This window comes from Fukomys damarensis, unplaced genomic scaffold (assembly GCF_012274545.1).
Source record: "Fukomys damarensis isolate Sample0158 unplaced genomic scaffold, DMR_v1.0_HiC HiC_scaffold_20, whole genome shotgun sequence".
Lineage (NCBI taxonomy): Eukaryota > Metazoa > Chordata > Mammalia > Rodentia > Bathyergidae > Fukomys > Fukomys damarensis.
Window position 1 is genome coordinate 8143216 of NW_022900932.1, and position 13583 is coordinate 8156798.

Genomic DNA, 13583 nt, shown 5'->3' on the forward strand with positions numbered 1-13583 from the left:
TGAGACAGGGTCAAACTGGCCTTGAGCTCCTGTGTAGCCCAGACTAGGCTTGAATTTTCAGTGATCTTCCTGCCTCAGCCTCTGAAAAGCTGGGATTATAGGTATGTACCGCCATACCTTCCCATGGAGATTTTAAAAAGCTAAACCAAGCCAGATTTACTGTGGTGAAAACATTTCCTCTCATTTTTCAGCATAAATGAAAACAATCATGGCATATTATTAGCAAGGCGATTTCACAAAATCATACCATAGCTTTTCAGTAGAAGCCTTAAAAAAAAGTAGCTTGTTTCAGAGTACCCTAAAAATTATGAGAAAATTGTACTTTGTACTTCTGTATGAGGTATGATCCCCACCTTTTCTTTTTTCCAGTTTGTTTTCAAACTCAAGGGCTCCAGTGATCCTTCTGCCTCTGCCTCCTGAGTAGCTGGGCACACAGGTGCATATCTGTGCACCTAAGTTTGAAAAAATGCAGCGATATCTACAAAATATAATGCATTCCCAAAATGCTCTTGAGCTTAAAAAATTGTAAAATATTGTTTCTTTTACTGTAATGATTTTTAAAATTTAATTGTCACTATATATTTCAATCACTGCTCATACTATGTTCATTCTTTCGAACTCATGGATAGGGTGACTTCACTTTGTAAAAAGATTCCAAGCCTTGCTAAAATTCATGTAAAAGTCAAATAAAATCTCAGTCAAAATTGCAACACCAGGTCAGGAGTACAGCTCAGTGGTAGAGCACTTGGCTAGCATGTACCAGGCCCTGTGATCTATTTTTTTTTTTAAACCCCTATACATTAAAAATAATGGGGAAAGTCAGGCCAGGGATTTAGCTCAGTGATGCCGCTGCCTGCCTTGCAAGTGCAAGGTCCAGAGTTTGATCCCTGGTACCAAAACAAAATGGGAAAGTAAAGCCATAAAGCTAAAGAGAGTGGGGGAGGGGGGGCAGAGAGAGAGAGAGAGAGAGAGAAACCTGAGTAGATGATCTGGGAGACCAAGATCTAAGAAGTGCTAATAAGGCAAACTACAGATTTGACTATGTAAAAATCAAGTATTTGTGTTCAGTAAAGACCACTACAGTCAGGTTCGCAGCATATGCCTGCAATCCTAGCTACTTAGGAAGCTGAGGCAGGAGAATCACATGTTCCAGGCCTGCCTGGGCAACTTAGTGACACGCCTTGGCCTTGTCTTAAAATAAAGATTTAAAAATGGCTGGGGATGTAGCTCAGAGCAGAGTGATTATTGCTCAGCACACATTAGGCTGTGAGTTCAGTCCCCAGTCCTGGAAGGTACAGGGAAACACAGAAAAAATTAACAGGTGATACCCTAGGAAATTATATTGTTATGGTCAAATCCAAGTAGAGACAAACATATATATATATAATATGTACGTACATGCATACATGGATTTATATATGTAAAAGATTTCTTTCTGTAAATCAAGAAAAATACAGGAAACAAAGGATACAAAGACATAATTCATAGAAGGAAAACAGCTAACTAGAATATGAAGAAATTCTCAAATCACTAGTAATTACAAGTGTAAATTAAAATGAGACATCACTAAATGGCAAAAATTAGAAATGTAGATGAAAGTAAGTTTTGGGGAGGTTACAGGAACATAGTGCTGGTGGGGTAGAAGATAATACAGCCCTCTGGCAATGAATGCTACTTGCTCCATAACAGCTCTCCAGGATCCAGATTCTAGAAACCCTCAAACATGGCCACAATGACGACATTGTTTACAGTAGCCTAGGTGCCCATCGCTATGGGAATGATACACACCACGGAATCTTATCCTGCAGATAGGAGCAATTAGCTAGGTCTATTATATCCATCATAAATCTTAAAATATAGTGCTGAGTGAAAAAAGGTAAAAACCAGAGTAAGACCTATAGTATTCTGACAGGGAGACTTGTGCAGCCTAATTCCACAGAAATGTGATATGATAAGCTATTCTCTAATTAAAGATACTTGTACAAACATTCACCAAACATTTGCCAAGCATTTTACAAAAATATATATAGAGGGCTGAGGAGTTAGCTCAATGGGCCACGCCTGCCCATTGTGGCAAGCACAAAGTCCTGAGTTCAATCCCTGGCACCAAAAAAAAAATCCATATAGAACCAAGACATAGCAAACACATTAGAGAAGATGTGGTCATGGGTTGGGGAAGGAAAGTGGGCCATGGGCATGAGGGCTGAGTGAAGACTTCATAATAAGGCAAACTACAGATTTGACTATGTAAAAATCAAGTATTTGTGTTCAGTAAAGACCACTACAGTCAGGTTCGCAGCATATGCCTGCAATCCTAGCTACTTAGGAAGCTGAGGCAGGAGAATCACATGTTCCAGGCCTGCCTGGGCAACTTAGTGACAAGCCTTGGCCTTGTCTTAAAATAAAGATTTAAAAATGGCTGGGGATGTAGCTCAGAGCAGAGTGATTATTGCTCAGCACACATTAGGCTGTGAGTTCAGTCCCCAGTCCTGGAAGGTACAGGGAAACACAGAAAAAATTAACAGGTGATACCCTAGGAAATTATATTGTTATGGTCAAATCCAAGTAGAGACAAACATATATATATATAATATGTACGTACATGCATACATGGATTTATATATGTAAAAGATTTCTTTCTGTAAATCAAGAAAAATACAGGAAACAAAGGATACAAAGACATAATTCATAGAAGGAAAACAGCTAACTAGAATATGAAGAAATTCTCAAATCACTAGTAATTACAAGTGTAAATTAAAATGAGACATCACTAAATGGCAAAAATTAGAAATGTAGATGAAAGTAAGTTTTGGGGAGGTTACAGGAACATAGTGCTGGTGGGGTAGAAGATAATACAGCCCTCTGGCAATGAATGCTACTTGCTCCATAACAGCTCTCCAGGATCCAGATTCTAGAAACCCTCAAACATGGCCACAATGACGACATTGTTTACAGTAGCCTAGGTGCCCATCGCTATGGGAATGATACACACCACGGAATCTTATCCTGCAGATAGGAGCAATTAGCTAGGTCTATTATATCCATCATAAATCTTAAAATATAGTGCTGAGTGAAAAAAGGTAAAAACCAGAGTAAGACCTATAGTATTCTGACAGGGAGACTTGTGCAGCCTAATTCCACAGAAATGTGATATGATAAGCTATTCTCTAATTAAAGATACTTGTACAAACATTCACCAAACATTTGCCAAGCATTTTACAAAAATATATATAGAGGGCTGAGGAGTTAGCTCAATGGGCCACGCCTGCCCATTGTGGCAAGCACAAAGTCCTGAGTTCAATCCCTGGCACCAAAAAAAAAATCCATATAGAACCAAGACATAGCAAACACATTAGAGAAGATGTGGTCATGGGTTGGGGAAGGAAAGTGGGCCATGGGCATGAGGGCTGAGTGAAGACTTCGGGCACAGTGTTAGACTGCACCCACATCACTGAGGTGGAAAGACTAATACTTTTCATGTATGCATACATTAATTTATGTAATAAAACTTATTAAACATCTATGATATGCCAAGAACTGTTTAAATAGAAATTTCTTATTTATGCAGGTATGTTTTTACAACCTCAGAAAAGATTCTTGAACTGAACGTCAAAGGGAAAAATATCTTACACTAGAATATACATACACAGCTATAAAGTAAGAAACTCATCATTCTTGAAGTAGCCTTATCAAATTTTTTCATTGAATAAAAACACACCTTGAGGTTTTTTAAAGGACAAGCCACAATATAAAAAAGCACTAAAGCTCTACATGAACGTCACTGCCACATCTCAGTCCTTGGCTAACACACCTTTTCTCATGGCTTTCAGTGGTGAAACAATTACTTCATGAAAGAAATTTTTCCACCTCATTTGTTCCATTTAACCGCCCCCCCCCACCGCCGCAAGATATTTTAACCGCTCAGGAACCTTCTCACCAGATTTCAGTTTTCTAAAAGATTTCACAAGCAAACTGCTGGCTGCCAATCTAGGTGTTATAGCTAATATGCTCATTACACCACACTGCTAACAAAAACACACGTTCAGTGCAAAGCAACACATTTACCCCGCATTCCCTGAGCACAGAAAACGACACTTTAAAAAAAGTTTTCGGGCCAGGGATTTAGCTCAGTGGTTCCACCGCCTGCCTCGCAAGTGCAAGGATCTGAGTTCAATCTCTGGTACCAAAAAAAAAAAAAAAAAAAAAAAAAAAAAAAAAAAAAAAAAAAAGTTTCCTTCTCCCTTTTCAAATGTTTCATAATGAAATGACATAAACCGCAAATGTTAACTGGTATACATGATAATACTGGTAAAGAAAACTGAAGCCAGGCGTTGTGGCGCACGCCTGTAATCCCAGCATTCGGAAGGCTGAGGCAGGAGAATCGCTGTAAGTAGCCTGGGCTACATAGTGAGTTCCAGGTCAGTCTCAACTACATAGTGAAACCCTGTCTCAAAAAAACAAAGGGGAAAAAAAAAAGAACACTAATAGTTACATGTAGGACATTATATGCCTAGTAAGGCTTTAAAACTGCAGTACTTCAGTATTTCAATGTTTGATTCCAAGCGTCAATGGGTGGGAGGATGCAGAAGCAAAGAATAACAAGTTGGGGCTCATCTACATGGCCTGTCTATGGGGTCAGTGGACTCATCACTGCATACAGCAAAAGGTACTGAAGCTAACAGGAGATAATGTTTCCCAACTGACAATGAAGGCTAATCATGGGCGTTTACTATGTGCCAGTGACTGCTCTGTACACTTTCTCTTTACACTTTCTCTTCCCCTACTACAACATAATCCTTCATAAATATGTTGTCAGTTAACTGACCCATCCTCACATATTGTTAAAATTAAGTACTCTCCACCTGCCTCACAAGCGCAAGATCCCGAGTTCAATCCCCAGTGCCAATAAATGAATGAATGAATGAATGAATAAATAAAATTAAGTAACCAAAGAATAGAGTCAAAAGTGAACTTCTCCCCTCAAAAGGAGAATGTTTCAATCCCAGTCCTTACATTTTACAAAAGCAGGAATATTCTATATTGTCCTCTAATGAGACTTTTTATAACTTCACAATGAACATCTTTCCACACAAGCAAACAGACGCCTGTGCTCTGACAGCTAAAGAGCATTCCATGGTGGACTCCTTGCCATACGCTGCGTAACCAGCCTCTGGCAGGTGTCATTTCCCCCATAACAAACAACGCCGGGAAGAAAAACTGTACTCATGTTGTCCATGCAAGTATATGTATATATCTGTCAGACAAATACCTAGAAGTGGATACATGCATTTTACACTCCAACGGAGATCGCCCACTTACCTCCAAGAAAACTGACAAGCCTGCCAAGGGTTCGTGAGACTTCCAACTTTTCCCACATCCCCACCCACAGTTGTTTATCATCAACTTTTTAAATCTCTGTCAATCAGGTAAGTAAAAAGGTGGTAACTAAGTGTTTCATTTTATATTTATTCAAATGATTGAGACTAGATCTCAGGTACATTTTTAGTTTATTATTAGTTCTAGGCTAAGCTGAACTACTTATGGAAAAAAAATTCAAGAATCTCATTAACTGTAACTGAGGAGACTGGAAAAGTTTAACTGACTGGAGAGCTCAGCATGGCAAGGACAATAATGATACCCATAAAGGACAGGCGTCTCCATTCATTACAGCATATTTACCTTTCACTTAAATATGCATTGTATATATCTTTCCTGCTCCACACCACCCCTGCGGATTTAGCACAGTAGTCCCGTTGCCTGCCGTGCAAGGGCCCAAGTTCAATCCCCGCTACCAAAAAAAAAAAAAAAAAGCATTGTTATAAAATCCTCAAGCCATAAAACACATTTTAGAAACATTTAGGATGGATTTAATTCCATAATCACATCTGTACTTTCTCATCTTTATTTATATCACCTCTATGATCAGTTCACTTTCGCAATATTGTATTTTTTATATGTAGTATTATTCATTTGACCTTTAATCCCTTTAGATGTCATATGGTCAAAGGCACAATTAGTGTCAAACATGAGCATCCAGTAAAATTAAGATATATGTGGCTGCAGCCAGGAATGGTCACGCAGGCCTATAATCCCAGCACTGGGGATGCTGAGGCAGGAGCATCACAAGTCTGAAGCCAGTCTGGTCTACCATAGTGAATTCAAGGCCAGCATGGATTACGTAGTGAGATCTTGTCTCAAAAAACCTAAACAGGTGCTGTGACACACATCTGTAATACCAGCTACTCAGGAGGCTGAGGAAGGAGGGTCGCAGATTCGCAGCTGGCCTGAGCTTTTTAGCAAAATTCTGTCTCAAAATTAAAGGTGATGGGGATGTGGCTCAGTCCAAAGACCCAGGGTTCAGTCCCTACTACCACAAAGGTAAAAAGAAATAGAGAAGAAAAAAAAAAAGACACAGATGGCTGCTTCTATCAGAACATAGCAAAAGGAAAGGAAGAAAGGAAAACATTAGCAGTGACCTTCCAGAATCCCTCCCCAGAGGGATGTTCTAGGCACTGCGGTTTATAAAAACAGAACACTTGGACACTCCGCACCCTCTAGGAACGCACACAGGAATGAGATGACCTCTACTCCTGAGGGCTGCCTGGCTGCCAACGGCTCAAGGCCTAGACTACAGTGCCACTGGCAATGACGCCTACACTGAGCTATTCACACATTTTCCTGACTGATTTTCTTTGTGACCACCTCGAGGTAACAATTTTTGTCAAGGAGAATCTAATTATCTCTGACAGGGACCTTGACCTTATTAACTTGATAAATTAGTGTCCATAGCTACAAATAAGTACCACAAATCACCTGGCATTCTGGAAAGCTTTGTGCTCAAAACACAAGAATCATTTACCTCTATATGCCCTTTCTTTAATTTTCAACTAAAAGTTATATACAAAACAAACTGGTCCAAAATGATTTCAAAGTCACACACTTGCTGCTGTCATACAACCACATGGCCTGTCCAAGTGAACACAAGACAGGCCCTACACCTCTTTCCCCTGTCAGAGACTGAAAAAAAGAGTAAGAGGAAAGAGCAAGATACTCACGTGACAAGATGCTCAAACTAGGCTATGAAGTATCTTCTGGTCACTGTTGGCTGCCTTTTGAAAAGGCTGCCACAAAGATAAGGCTGCCCTTCCTCTGGGGAGATCCGAGCGATGTGTCTCACAGTAACAGGGCTGCCCTCTGCCCTCACCCACCTGCCAGCAGCAGACACAAGGCCTGGTGGGTTCTAGAGACCATGCGGGAAGCTCTGGATCCCGATCTGCTTGATGGGCTGGGTGGAGGCTCTCTGACTCTACACTGCCAGACTGCCCTGCTAATCCTTCCCAAAGCCCACCGTGTGGGGGCGGGGGCTGCGTGCCAGAAGAGAAAAGCCCAAACTGAATCAAGGCTGGGAGCTCCAAGTTACAGAAGATCCTGACATGCCAATTTCATGAAGGGGTGGTGTGGAGCAGGAAAGATATATACAAAAGCCTCTAAAAACATGACACGAAAAAATGGATTTTATCCCTGATCCTTCTCACGTCCTCACCAACATCTGCCCTAATCATTCACCAGCCTGGCTACATGGAAGGCACGGAATGGCAGGCATTTTCACACAGGGAGGCTGGGAAAAATGCTACTAGAGTGTAAATTACTAATTAGCTCCAGAGAAGACAAAGAGAGAAAATACCTGTCACAGAATGCTGTTTACAACTTGACATATAATAAAAACAACCCTGAACATTTCCGAAGAGTGTCTTACTTTCCAGACTTCAATTAACATGTGAATGCGAAAGGAACAGTATTATAGTCTTTAAAAACTGCCCATGTCTCTGAAACAATAAGGCATGACTAGAAACAATGCTTTCCAAATAATTTGTAATTTTCTCATCCTTATGAAAGGGAAGTGTTTTTCATTATTACAATCAGCTTTAATAAAAAGCTGTATTTCCTAGCTTTGATAATGGCTTAAAGAGGGGGAGAAATGAACAGCAGCCCATGAGAGCTGTATCTTACATTTGTCAGAATGCAACTAATATTCTTTTCACTTCTGTTGGACAGGCTCTTCTACAGGTTATGCCTCTATAAAATGGCTAAGCTAATCTTTTTTTTTTTTGTCCTGGGGACCGAACTTGGGCCCTTGCCACTTTCGAGGCAGGCGCCACAACCACTGAGCTAAATGCCCACCCTACACTAACCATTTTAATGAAGATTGGAGATGACTGGGGGTGGAAAGGGATCAGTTAATTTCCTTTTATGACAACACTCAAACTTAGGTTTATTTGGGGAGAGGTAATGAAATGTTGAGATATTTCTATTGATCCTCTTACCATAAGGTACAATTTTGTTTGTATTAGTATTTTGTATTAGTCCTGACCAACATTCTTTTTTTTTTTTTTTTGATACTAGGGATCAAACTCGGGACCTTACTCTTATAAGGGAGGCAGGGGCACCACTGAGCTAAAAGCCCCTGCTCCTAACCAACATTCTTAAAGCAATACATCTGCGCTTTGATCTTTCCCAGCTGCTTAAAGCCCCATAAAGATCTTCAAGTCACATAATCCACCTGAATGTGTCCTGGTCATGGTGTCAGAAGAGCCTGCATCTCCTCTTTCTCACAGTCACCCACACATCATCACCTGCGACACTGGTGCCAGGGAGGTCCCCAGGAGAAGGTAAGTGACGACACAATTTTTACTGATGAGAGGGGACCACCCACCCATCATTCACAGGGAAAAGAATTTTTCTCAGAATATACCAAAGAGAGCAGCCCATACAACAAAAAAAATCCACTCTACTCTTGACGTTCCTTTGCTTTAAGCTGTCTAACATCAAACACACTAAACCTGATACACAGCACTCAAAACACGCTTTCCTGAGAATCAAGACTTGCCATGTAAAGGCACATGATCCCAACAATGAATGTAACTGTACTGTATCCCTAAAATGTACCAATAAACTCAATAAAATTAAAAAAACAAAAAACAAAAAAACACGCTTTCCTTTTCTTTTTAAAAACTGAGGTCTTCATATGCACTTTCTCCAATTTTACATATTTAAATATGTACAAGTAAAAGAAAATGATAAAGCAAATGGAGCAAAATGAAAATGTGCTAATTTTTTTCTTTTTTTTGTGCTAGTTTTATTTTTATTTTATTTACTTATTTTGGTACCAGGGGTCAAACTCAGGTCCTTGTGCTTGCGAGGCAGTCACCAGAACCACTGGGCTAAACCCCCGGCCCTAGTGCTAATTTTTAAAGTACAGCAGTTCCTTGTATCATTTTTGCAAATTCTCTTCAGGTTTAAAAAACTAATAAAATCAAGTCATCAAAACACAGAATATTGACAACAGAAGCTCCCTTTTGGGGTTGTTTTGCTTTTCAAACAATTCACACACTTAGCTAATTTGAATACTTATTAAATTTTTTTTAAATGAGTTGACTGATATATTTAACCAAATTAAAGCATGACTAAATGTACAGTAAAGTAAATTACTTAGGCATGCAGAAAGAAAAAAATGTTAAAAAAAAAACCCAGAAACTATAAGTGAACAAACTTCACTTACAGACATCTGCTAATCTAAGCTCCATTTTCCTTCAAATGGCATAACCTTTCAACTGCAATCCCAGTAGAGAAAACACGAACAGGGCTTCAAGAGTAGACAGGCAATATGCAGTGCAGTAAGGCATTCTTAAATTGCTTTGAGGTTGTTTTATTTTATAAATAAAATTCTGGGATGAAAAATAGAAGCATGTAAGAAATTTGCTGTCATTTGCACGTTATACATGATCCTCAGGTGTTTGTCCAGGCTCCCTGCTTACTCAGGGAGAAAGGCTAAGAACAGAACTTCAGTGATAATTTAAGGGCTGGCAAACAACACCCATTAAGAGATAAACTAAATCAGCACTATTGACCCTGGAGAGGAGTGGGGACAGCTTCAGTAGTCATGTGGAGAGGACACCAGAGAACGGAATGGGTCAGCAAAAGGCCAAGGCTGGACATCCAGCCCCATCACTTGGCAGAAGTCCACTTCTGAACTGAAATAAAGATTAAGGGGTTGAGGGAGCAGCTGTGTGATAGACCGCATGCTCAGCAGGTACAAGTCCTTGAGTTTCACCCGCAGTACCAACTAAAATAAAATAAAGACTGTATGTATCTCTGGGTTAATACTTGATACAAATAAATACTGTTTACATTAAAAGATCATTAACTAGCAAATGAGGAGTTGTAGAAATGCCTGAGGTATCACCTTGGACAAGTCATTTAATCTCAAGGACCCTCTATCTCACCACAGAGTAACAGTACCACCTTGTAGGACTGCTGTGAGGAGAACTGAGTTATAACTTGTAAAGGGATTATAGTAGAGTCTGGCATTAAAGTATACATAGGTTAGCTATTATCACTAAGTTTATGAAGAACTAAAGTTTTATAAATACTAAGTAAAAAGTAAGCAGACTTTTATAATCAAAAATTGACAACGGGGAAACTGGGAAGAGAAAACAAATACCAAACAGCATTAAGTGTGTGCTGGTTAGACAAAAGATAGACTATCCTGACAGGGAAAAATAATTAAATACTGGAAGAAATTATCCACAAAGCTTGCCATATTGCCACTTAAGACTTACAAAGAAGGGCCAGAGATTTAGCTCAGTGCTTCTGCCACCTGCCTTGCAAGTGCAAGGTCCCAAGTTCTATCCCTGGTACCCCCCACCACCACCAAAAACACTTACAAGGAAATAAGATAGATCTGGATCTACCCAGGATGACTTAAGGGGTAAACTAGAGGTCTTTTCAAGGTCTCTTCCCATCCAAAAACTCTACTATGATTAACCAGAAGAATATTTAATTACCTATGTATGAACTTTTCATTCAAATCTGAAAATATAAACCAAAACTTTATTTTTTTGGCTTAGCAAATAACATTATATAATACCAAAATAAAGTCAAGTAAAACTCTACTTGATGAATAAAAGAAAATACAGCTTATATTTTCATGGGCATCCTTATAAACAGCATTATCTGGATTAAAAACTGTTTTCAGTTAGAAAAATCAATTAGAAATAGCCAGGAATGGTGTTGCATGCCTGTAATCCCAGCACTCAGGAGGCGGAGGCAGGAGGATCGCCATGAGTTTGAGACCAGCCTGGACTACATAGTGAGTTCCAGGTCAGTCTCAACTATATAGTGAGACCCTGTCTCAAAAAACCAAAAAACAAAAATACAAAAAACCAAAACCAAAACAAACAAAAAACCAAAAAAAGAAAAGAAATAACCATTTACAGTAATAATCAGTGGTTCAGTGTAGCATAGCAGAACACAAAAACAAAACTAAGGACCCACTGAACATTTTCTTGGGTGGACTTGTTTTCATTGTGATTGACTTTATAATTTATGATTTTTTTCTTTGTTGGTAACAAATAAGTCATATATAATTTAAAATAATTAGTTATAAAATACCAATACCATATACAGAGTTGACTGAACCTACTAATGCCAGGCCAGCACATCTACAAAGGAAAGGGACAAGCACATACACCTCCCTGAAATAGGGGCCTTATACCAAAGTTATTCTTCATCTTGACAGTTAACATCTTCAGATGAAACTTCTCAAAACTTAGCATCAAAAATGGCAGCTTTGGGCTGGGGATTTAGCTCAGTGGTTCCATTGCCTGCTTTGCTTTGGTTCAATCCCCAGGACCAAAAAAAAAGGTAGCTTTCACAAATCTTCTCTACACTGCTAAATCAATCTACTTACCCTGAACATCTGCTTAAAAGAAATCAGAAAACAAGCTGGACATGGTAGTGCACACCTATAATCCTAGCACTCAAGACTGAGGCAGAGGGATCACTGTGAGTTTGAGTCCAACCTGGGCTACATAGTGAGTTCAAGGCCAGCCTGAACCTTCATACTAAACCTTGTCTCAAAAAACAAGAAAAGAATCCAGAAAACAAACCATGAACTAAATACTGTGCCACTAACAGCTAACAACTAAACCCACAAAGACTTAAGGCTCTAAAATCATTCAAATATAACTAATAAACAGTTTCTGATAGTCATAAAGTCAAAGCCTAATCTTTGCTAACTCTTGCAATGGCAGTAATCTAATTTTCAGTGTTTTTACAAACACCCACAGAACAGTAGCAATCCAAAAGTTACACACTTTTGTAAGAAAACTTCATTTTGTATTTTTGGGGTTTGTTTTGTTTTTTAAATTTCTAAATATTTTTATTTCAACTCTTGGCTTTTTGTCTTGTTTTTTGTTACTTGGTACTAGAAATCAAACCGAGGGCCTTGTGTATCCTAGGCAAGTGCTCTGCCACTGAGCTACTCCCACAGCCCCTACACAACTTGGGGGAGATAAAGTATCCTTGTGTATCTGAATGTACAGTAATGAAATAACACCAAATATGATTCCAAGAACAGTTGGTATTCTTTCCTAAGTAAATTATACATTATCCTTCGGCACCACCAAATATAAATATCATCCATATTCTTAGCTAAATGTAAGAGCTTCAGGATTAAAAAAAATTAAAAGTACTAAGAATAAGCTGAATTTTGTCCCAAATTTCTTATCTTCCGTTTAATTTCCAAAAGTGTCTTACAAATTCAAAGCTTCTAGAAAAATTAATGTTGAAATGACCTTCTTGCAGTCATAAAACAAGGGAGACTGTGGAGCTGTCCAAGACTCCAGTTCCATATTATCTACAGATACTGATATAAAAGAAATTATTCAGAAATTATTTAAAAGATAAATCCACCACTCTAAAATTCTCCACAATGCTGCAATTCTCCCCTTCTTTATTTCACTTCATTAAACTGGCGAGTTGCTTACTACAGTATGAAAAGTGCTCTACAAAGCTCAACTCGTTGCCCTCAGCGCCCTGATTTAAATCTCTCTTCCAATAAACTTCCCTGGCTGGTTATCTGCCTTTCTATGAAATGATCTCTCAATACTATGCAGTCACTGAAAACAATTAACCAGAAATCTGGTTGAGTAATGGAAACAAAAAGATTCTCATCTTTATCCCAACAACAGTGCGCTGTGCATTGAAAACGAAAACGCTGGCCATAAAGCAGGGTACCTACCCTGCCCAGCACTTGTCAGGCACAGAACCCGCTACACCACCACAACTATCACACTTCACAGGTACTGCAAATAAACACAGCTCACTTTCCGTTACCCCCACACCAGTGAAATACAGGTTCTCAGAACTGACACTTCAGCCTTCACTCATGAAAGAAGCCAATTCAAAGTGGACGGAAAGTCGAATCAAAAGCAATGAAAGGCAGAAGCGAGATTCAAGATTCCTTGAAGACAGAAAAAGGTTTGCAATTTCCTACTTTGGGGACAAAAGGACTCACAGTTTCAACACGCATTTCTCTTCCCAACAAAGAATTCCCTTCCTGCACCCTCGCCTTGGCCCCTACTTTGCAGTTTCCACCCCCGTCCTGGGTCCCCTTGCACTCACCGTGGCTCCTGCTCGTCTGCACCACAGGCCTGTACCCCGGGTCCTCGGCTACGGCGGCGGTGCCCTGGCCCTGCGGCCTCCTGCAGCTCCGTCCCCGGCGCAGGCTGGCCCGGCCCCGC

At 39.6% G+C, this 13583-nt stretch overlaps 1 long non-coding RNA gene across 1 annotated transcript in view; it reads right to left on the bottom strand.

Moving 5' to 3' along the window:
• LOC104857605 overlaps positions 1-13573 on the bottom strand; it is a 31184-nt gene extending 17611 nt beyond the window's left edge. Inside the window, exon 1 of the long non-coding RNA XR_778894.1 lies at positions 13465-13573. This is a non-coding gene — a long non-coding RNA (uncharacterized LOC104857605). The remainder of the gene's footprint in view (positions 1-13464) is intronic.
• Between the last annotated feature and the right edge of the window lie 10 nt (positions 13574-13583).